This window comes from Dreissena polymorpha, chromosome 11 (genome assembly GCF_020536995.1).
Source record: "Dreissena polymorpha isolate Duluth1 chromosome 11, UMN_Dpol_1.0, whole genome shotgun sequence".
In the NCBI taxonomy this organism is placed as follows: Eukaryota; Metazoa; Mollusca; class Bivalvia; order Myida; family Dreissenidae; genus Dreissena; species Dreissena polymorpha.
This window is the reverse complement of record NC_068365.1, coordinates 20,404,854-20,414,832: the sequence shown is the minus strand read 5'-3', so window position 1 is coordinate 20,414,832 and position 9,979 is coordinate 20,404,854.

Sequence of the window (9,979 nt, the reverse complement as noted above, 5' to 3'; positions counted from 1 at the left end):
ATCATCTTTCTGAAAATAGCAGTATAAAATAGAGTGTGATGGCTAGCTGACATTTTGTCTGCGTGCATTGACTAAAATGTATCTTTTGAAGTAGTTCTTCTTGAATGCTCTGAGCTTTTATATGTATCATATATACATATGGGGCTTTCCTCACTCTCCTTCTAATCACTGTTATGGCCCAGCTGTGCCGGCCGCGGCCACCGTAACCGGAGAGGTCTGGGTTGAAGAGGTGAAAACGAAGCTGGCTAAACTTTTTCTATCTCTATACATGTACTTTTAACTATCAAATCTCTTCTATCTATCCTATCATTTCATATGTTTCTCTTGACCTAGCACCACCCGTCACGTAAATTAATAATCAAGTGTGATTGCGCCAACCTATGATGTAGATGTAGATATATACAGCTCAGAGTTCTTCTTGTTAACTGATTTTTTAATGTAAAAAAATGTGTCATGTACCGGTATGTCTACTCAGAACAGAAACTTTATACAAAAACCGTTATCAAACCGAAAGCCAAAGTTTTGAATTAATGATGCGATCTATCTTACAGATGTTGCGGATATAGTGGGTATATTATTATTACGATTAGACACGAGATCCATCTGGCCAAGAATTCCGGAGGTAGTCAATAGCATATTTTCTAATTCGGAAAACTGGGAATACTCGCCTTTGGCCATTGCAAAAACATACACATTAAAATGAACCGTTTACATGTTGAAACTTTTGATTAATATCAATATTATGCGAGCATACCATACCATGTAAATTGTTTTAATTTGCGCATTATGGATATATTTATCATCTATTTGTGTTTATTTATGCCAGAATATAGTTTATGTGGCTAATATTTCCGATTAAAGTGCCGCCAGGATTCTGGGCGGCATCTTTACATGAATAAACTTGTAGTCAGTCAGAGCTTTTTTTCTTCTTTGAGACTGGCCGAGGACTTGCATTTGACACAGACAATTCACAAATCTAACATGGCCGTGATTTTTTTTACAAAAATAGCCATTTTAAACTCTAAAAACGGACATTGTGTGCTTAAAATGGTCAAAAACGGCCATCTCACAATATAAACATACGTTTAGTTTCGACGTTTTTCATTCCGATTTCGCAAATTTTGTTTACTAATGGTTTAACTGGCGTCGCTTGTTGTAAGCGATTACAAACGTGAATAGATTAAAATTTTGAAACCAGTGCAACCAACGTATTAGCGGCTGATCAACCTCACCATTAAACAAACAAAATGGCGTAGCGAAACTCCGGTTGCTATGTTAAAAAGATTTAAAATACATCAAATTCATTTGGGATTACAATAAAGAAACAAAAGATTTCTACAGAAGAGTTATTGTTTTTTACAATATACTATTAAAACAGACATGGATTAAATTATAGGAAAGTCATTTGAAATTTTGATGAAAGTGCATGACATGCATGATTTATGTTTTGTAACCGAGAGCGAGACTTGTTATTCTCAATTTCTATGCCTTATCCTTTAACAATTGTAAATATTGCTTAAACTATTTAAAGTAAAAGTGTGATCCATTTATATGAACATTGATTTTAATGCATTTTCATGATGTGCAGTAATGTTCAAACAGTGTATGTATTTATGCTTTGTAAAATCTGAAAAAATAAAATAAATGGTTAACATTTCTTATATAAGTTTATTAAGCGAGACCAGATATTGACAGGGTTAAACATTTCTATGGTTTAAAGGGGCCTTTTCACAGATTTTGGCATTTTTTTAACTTATTCATTAAATGCTTTATATCGATAAATGTAAACATTGGATCGTGAAAGCTTCAGTAAAAAATCAAGAATAAAATTAAAAAAAAGGAAAAGAACGTTGCCCGGACCAGGTTTCGAACCAGTGACCCCTGCAGTCCTGCCAGAGTCCTGAAGTAAAAACGCTTTAGCCTACTGAGCTATTCCGCCGTGTACTTATACATAATGTATTTTATACGTTATATAAGCAATCTTCGTAGTTTCACAAAATTTAACGACAAAAACAGAACTCTCCAAATTATTCAATCGTTTCGCGTTGCAACGCTTTATAATTTTTAGGTTTTAAAATCGTCAAAAGATGCATATAATGGCTATATTAGACCATGGTAAATGTTCAGTATTACTGTTTCCTCACAAATATCATAACTATAACGAAAATTTGCGAATCTGACACAACTTTTTTCAATTTTGTCAATTTACCAAAGCGTGAAAAGATCCCTTTAAGATAGAGTTTACCAGTTAGAATATTGTAGATTTAACTGCAAGTGGTTATTTGTTGAAAAAAAGTGTCAAGACAATTAAAATATGATTTTAATGCATTATTTAAAGACATTTCAATATGATGCAAGTATTAAACATGCTTTTACTATACTATTTCTTAACCAACTAAATTTCACAATCTGTACAAGTTCGCGACTCGTTTTTTCGCAATTTTTTAAAGTTCGCGATGCATTTTTCACAAAGTGAAGGGGCCAAGGCTGATTCACAAAATCAGGAAAACAAGCCCTGTCAGTTGAAACTCCCAGCTGGGAGTTGGAATGCAACAATCCTTTGAAGCAGCGTTAGTTCTTTAGTAGATTATTAAGGTTTAAGAATTGCGTTACACATTTTTAGAGATTACGCTACAGCGATACCAGTATATTTATCGCAACATCAGAATATGACCAGATAAAAAAGTTATAGAGTTGGACTATAAGCTTTATTGGCACCGAGTGCCTAAGTCATGAGTTTTGTTTAATGACATTTGATTTAATAAACTATGCACTATTTATTTAAAGGTGCAGATAAAAAGTTTAATGCTCCAGAAGAATGTTTGGGCCAAACGATACCTAAGAAACAAAAAGGTATGTTCCTAAATAACTCTTCTGTTTTGTGTAAGTAGATAAATAAAGCCAATGTTATACCAGTTTCGATAACTTTAATTTGTAATGGTAAATTGTAAACATAAGTGTCCTCAGTTTGAAAAGTTTCTGGTCTTCATGATGTTTTGTAAAGTTATCAGCTAGTTTAGTGTATGGGTATATTTTATGTTGATGCTTATTAAATTGATGACAAAGTCTACATGATTTTATATAACACTTATCTTGTGTGTAGAAAAAAAAAGAATGATTTTCTATCCTTCACTCATCAGCAACAGACAGCCATTTCATTCAAAAGGATTATGCTCTTTATAATATTTTTACCTTTCTTTCAGTTAATAAAAATGCAGAAAGATATCGCCAATTCATCGAAGGCGACAAAATGCAGGTGTGTATTTATTAGCATTAGTTCTGATTTAAATATTATTTGTGAAAATCTTGGTTGATAACTTGTATTTAATATTAAAGACATTATAAACCTGACATAATACCATATTTACCACCTTGAAGGCTTCACAAATGTGAGTGTATCTAATTCTGCTAAATTATTTATTTTCTTATAAACATTGCCTCTAGCTCTATAAAAGTGTATACAATAAAATAATTGAGTACTATAAGACTAGCTGAATTTTTTTTTTAATGACCATGGCCATACTTCTCTACTACCACCAGTTTTTGGGAATAATGTGTTTCCAACTGGTGTTTTCACTTCATATACAGATTATCAAGAAATATTTTTCCGAATGCATTTGGTATGGGTGTGTTTTAGTTAAAGTTAAAAGAAACTTTAAGTAGTTTAAAATGGTTTCTGATTCATAATCAGGAACAATTTAAAGTATTCTTATAACCTCACTATGTAAATGTTATTTTAAGAAAAAATACAATGAAATTTGGGTATTCTGATTGGTTTGTTTTGCACATTGATATTGAGTTATACATTGCTACACATGTATATATATATATATATATATATATATATATATATATATATATATATATATATATATATATATATATATATATATATATATATATATATATATATATATATATTTATATATATATATATACATGAATACATATATATATATATATACATGAAGAATTATAAGAAACATCTTTTTATCCCCCGCCTAGGGGCTAAGGTCAAGGTCACACATTGAGGTCAAAGGTCACAAATTTGATGAATTATTCATTATTTAGTCATTCCTTTACCATGCCATGAAACTTGCTATAGTTGTTCTCAATCATATGGAGGTGCTTCACATTCAACACCCATAATCCTAGGGGCTAAGGTCAAGGTCACACATTGAGGTCAAAGGTCTACACCCATCCATAAACAAAATTTATTTGGTGGGGAATATCAATTCAACGAATTTGCTTGATTATATGGCTATCATAAAAGAAAGTAAATTACTCCCTGTTTTGGTTGTTAAACTTCTGAAAATGCAACAATGGGCGTCTCAAAACTTCAATATCTAACCAGAGCTTCAGATAATTAAATTTTTTATGCCCCCCTTCGAAGAAGAGGGGGTATATTGTTTTGCACATGTCGGTCCGTCGGTCGGTCCGTCCACCAGATGGTTTCCGGATGATAACTCAAGAACGCTTAGGCCTAGGATCATGAAACTTCATAGGTGCATTGATCATAACTGGCAGATGACCCCTCTTGATTTTCAGGTCACTAGGTCAAAGGTCAAGGACACAGTGACTCGAAATAGTAAAATGGTTTCCGGATGATAACTCAAGAATGCTTAGGCCTAGAATCATGAAACTTCATAGGTACATTGATAATGACTGGCAGATGACCCCTATTGATTTTTAGTTCACTAGGTCAAAGGTCAAGGTCACAGTGACTCGAAATAGTAAAATGGTTTCCGGATGATAACTCAAGAATGCTTACGCCTAGGATCATGAAACTTCATAGGTTAATTGATCATGACTGGCAGATGACCCCTATTAATTTTCAGGTCACTAGGTTTAAGGTCAAGGTCACAGTGACAAAAAACTTATTCACACAATGGCTGCCACTACAACTGACAGCCCATATGGGGGCATACATGTTTTACAAACAGCCCTTGTTTTTATAAGAGATCAATCATTGGCTTCTGGTTTGCCACTTATGAATGGAGTAAAGGAACTACATATATTCAAAAACATGCATTTTGAAGTGGCTGATAAAATAATCTTTATTGGGCATTGTTTGAGCACCTGACAATTACACATGATGTGTATGCCAATTTTATGATGATTTTGTTCACTTATCAAAATTTTCGTTCATGTGTATTTAGGAATTTGTCATGAGTATTTACTAAGGATGCAAGAGGTTAACCGGTTAACCTACTGAAACGACCAGTTAACCGGTTTCATTTTCGAGAAAAGGTTAACCTGAGAAACTAATGAAAGAACATTTTTTCTTGGAATATGTTTTTTTTTTTAATGCAACTCATGCGATTTTACGTTTTGCGCGACATGCTGCCAATTTGCGCTGGCGACTAGTAAGAACAACATGCCGCACCATCGATGGTAGTAAATAACGTGTCAACAAACAAGCAAATAAAGTAACAAGAAACCGTTGGAAACGGGTGATGCTCCCCAAAGGTTGTTTTTTTGTCACAATATTGCACTATATTTTCAGATAAAGGGAAACGTCTTGAGGGCACAGTAGTTGGGGGAACAATATTTTTTTATAGAAAATTTCAAAAGGCCATAACTCTGTGAACAATCATCCGACCAGAACCCGCTGATAATATGCACATCTCCTCTTGGTAGTGAAGCTTCCCATAAAGTTTCATTGAATTCCGGTCATTAGTTGCTGAGAAATAGCCCGGACAAAAATTGTGCATGGACAGACACACAGACGGACAGACGTAGAGGCGACTATATGCTATAGCTATATAATATAAATTTTGGGGGAGCATACTAAAGCAGTACCTTTGTGGTAACAAACAGGGGGTACCTTTTGATAATTGGAATGTTTTTGTTTAACTCGCGAACATTTAACTAGCGAACTGCGGGGAGTGGGAGCTATTTGCGAAGACGCAATTGACACTTTTATCGAACTTGCAATGAAATTCAAGAAAATAAATTTGTATTTGTAAATAAAGTATTTCTCAGTAATAGTTTGATAAAAAATTGCATTCGTAGTTAAAATCTTGTCGAGTTTACTTGTTTTTGTTTTATCAGAAATTAAAATCATCGTTTGTAGTTTACGTTATCCACGATGCCACCACTACCGTCTAAGGCAAGTTTTGTTTAAGAAAGCAAATAATGAAACTAATTTAATAAAAACACATTTTTAATAAAATTAAAATAGAATAAACCAAGAAACACACATTTTGTGAGGGACACGACGCAAACTTTATGTAAGCGGCCCAACCAAAAATAAGTTAATGACACGTGAACATGAACATAGTGTAATTCTTTATATTTTACGCAGGAAAAAAACATATATAGCAAACATTTACAAAGTTAATAAAATAAATGCATATTTTATTAAAAAACAGACATGTTATCAACGCTAAAGAATTAAATTACTTTCGTTTCTTTATTAAAAGAGTACAGGTATGAGCGGTATGAAAAGGTGTAGTTTCGTTTTTGCTAGACGGACAGCCAGGAAGTTATCAAGAATTTACGCAAGAGCTGCTGAAAGTAGAGAACGAAGTATCAGTTTTGAAGGAAATGCTGATAAATTTACAACCATCATGCCATTCGTGTAAGTATTGTTTTTGTTTCTGAGTGTGTTTTCTTTTTTTGTTCAGCTTTATATAGTTTGTTGATATGAATGCGTAAACATGTGTCTTGAACATTCTTAAACTATAAATCATATCCTTTTATGGCTATCTGTTTCATTTTCCGTTTCATAGCCTGTACAGCGTTTTAGATCAATTTAAACGCTCGGCTGGACTTGGAATGTATGGAAATTAAACGAAAAACAATGTTTATTTAATATATTATTGTTCGTATTTTAATATCGATCTGATACTGTAACGACAGAAGAAGCTTAAACTTTTGTGGACCTTACATCTAGGCCCAGTGTCAAGAATAGTCGCCTTTGTTTTGCACAACTAAACAGATGTGATTAGAGTATCTATTCAGCTGAGTATTGAAAATATCGGTTAGCTCAAGACCAATCTAAAATCTTAGATGGTATAATGTGCCAATATCTCTCATCAAACTCAGGGTTGAGTCGGACTCAAAACTACAAACAACCTTTATGAACACCAACTTAAATATGATGGTCAAACCGAAAAACTCACAAATTTAGTAAATTGTTTAATGATAAATCGTTCACTTAATGACTGCAATCTATGCATTATATTCGATTGCTGTAAGAATTGTATTATTCTAATCATTGTGTCAAATTTAGTTGAAATATAGAAATAATATAATATGTCCAATTAACTACGTGTATACGTAGAGTTTGGTGATATTGTAACGAAACACAATGGTTGAGATAAATATGTTGTACATTTTTTGACAATAATTGCAGTCAACTTGAACTATATCGAAGTAGCGTGTGTTAAATGTGTTTCAGTCCATTACGTTTGCCTTACGTACTGCTTTGATGTGGAAGGGTTTAAGACAATGCGTTTGATTTCTTTTTTTCAACCCCTGTCTATGACACACGATTAAAGGAATATTGAATTTAATGTCACTGCAGGTCGTGTGATATGCTAGTTTTTCTGCATTTCACAGGCTCCAGTTCAAGCATTTTACCAACGCCTGCCTTCATGGTCAACTTACTCAATGGGATCGCAGGATGCACATCGGACGCGTCAATTATCTTCGACCAAACATTGCTAGATACCAGACAGGCATACGGTGTCAGACATGGAATATATCGGGCGCCTATGTACGGTTGATAACATAAAACAACAATTCAATGTTAGATTTCATAAATAGAGACTCCTACATTTAGAATTTAACCCCCCACCCAATTATTTTCTTGTTTGTACAATAAATACACGTTCAGGATAAAGAAAATAACTTACACAAATATAACTGTTAACAATACTAATGTACTTTTTTTTCTCCCAGATTTGTATTATTCAACAAGACACGTATGTATTTGTTATTGGTTATTTTTAGGATAAATATTCTGCGTAGTAAGATGTTAGTCTTCGTTTTACTGTTTGCTATAAATGTTTTTAGAAACGATACATACACGTTTAGTTTAACCCTGAGTACGACGGCTGGAGTCCATGCGAAGATCGTCTTAAATTCGGTTGCCAATCAAATCGGATACCTTGTTGTGGACATTTCTTCTGGAACAGCATAGGGACAAGGAAGTACAACAATCGTGACCAAACTGGCAGCTGGCGATTATGTCTGGGTAACTTGCTCACATTTGGGAATTAGCGCTATTGAAGGTGGACATGAAGGAAATATGGACTCGTATTTCTCTGGGTTTTTGGTGAACTAAAACTATTTGCGTTTTGAATTTTATTAGTCTACGAAAAATTCTCCTTTAACTTAAATGTCAACAAGCCAAATTTCAAAACATTTGTGTTTATTTTGGCTGCGCTGAGTGAAATATAAAGACTCATCAGTACAAAGGACAGGACAATACATAAACGCATACACATACACAACACGAATCTAAATGTTAACAAAATGAGCAATAATGCGTCCTTAAAAACGTGCATTTAAAGAGTATCAAACTATATTTTCAACAACATGTAGTCCGATGTTTATGGTAACTTACCATTGCCAAATTGTTAGATATAAACAAAATGTACACATGTAGACAAACAAGAACACACAGACACATACACATACTTAAACTTGCGTCACCGCCTTTGAACGGTAATTTCCTATGGAGGCTATTCGTTGCCAAAAAACAGTCATGCTGATCTGTGTTAAACTTATTGTTTCCGAGTGAAATACATAATTATGTGTTTCTTCTTTTGAAAACTAAAAGGGTGTATTTTGACAACCAGGTTTGTTGATGCAACAATGTACACTCGTATTTATATTAAATAAGTTGCACGTTATTAAACTATTAAATAAATATTAGTTATACCAGAGATACAATTCCTAGTGTTCATTCTGGTGTTCAGGATATACAATATTCATGTGTACGCATACAATAGAACGCTGCCGAAACTGCCTTTAAACGCGCATCTTTGCACTTTCCGATCATCATGATTCACAAGTTTTGAAATAATAGATTCATAAGCTCCTCCCATTTACCCGCCAACTTCACCATCGAAAAGAAACGTGAGCATTCGCTTGTCTTCGGTATTATGTCCGTAACGTTTGAAACATAACATTGTTTGAAAATAAATCACAACTAAATCACGAATTAATAATGGAGGCGTGGTCTATGTTTAAGACGTGTTGTCAATCATAACAAGTCATAACAAGGCGTGATCAATCATTTTGAGGCGTTGTCAGTCATTATGAAGCGTCGTCAGTCGTTATGAGGCGATGTTAGACATTATGAATCGTTATCAGTCGTTATGAAGCGCTGTCAGTCATCGTGAGGCGTTTACAGTCAAAATTAGGCGTTGTCAGTCGCAATAATACGTGGTAAGTCGTTTTGAGGCGTTGTCAATAATTATGAGGCGTGGTCAGTACACCCGCACGCTCGTACGCACGCACGCACACCCGCTTGCAGGCAAGCCAGAAAGCATGCACGTACGCACGCAAACACGTACGTACGCACGTATGTACGTACGCACGCACGAACGCACGCACGTACATACGTACGTACGAACGAATGTATGTATGTATGCATGCATGCATGCATGCATGCATGTATGTATGTATGTAGGCATGTATGAATAATTGAATATGTGGGGTAAGTCGTTTAGAGGCGTTGTCATTCATTATGAGGCGTGGTCAGTCATTATATAGATTATTTACATATAAAGCACGCAAGCATGCACGTACGCACGCTAACACGTACGTATGTATGCATGTATGTTTGTATGTATGTATGTACGTATGCACGCACGCATGCACGTACGAAGGCAAGCACGCATGCACGCACGTACGTACGTACGCACGCACGCATGTATGTATGTATGTATGTATGTATGTATGTATGTATGTGTGTGGTCAGTCGTTTTGAGGCGTTGTCATTCATTATGAGGTATGGTCAGTC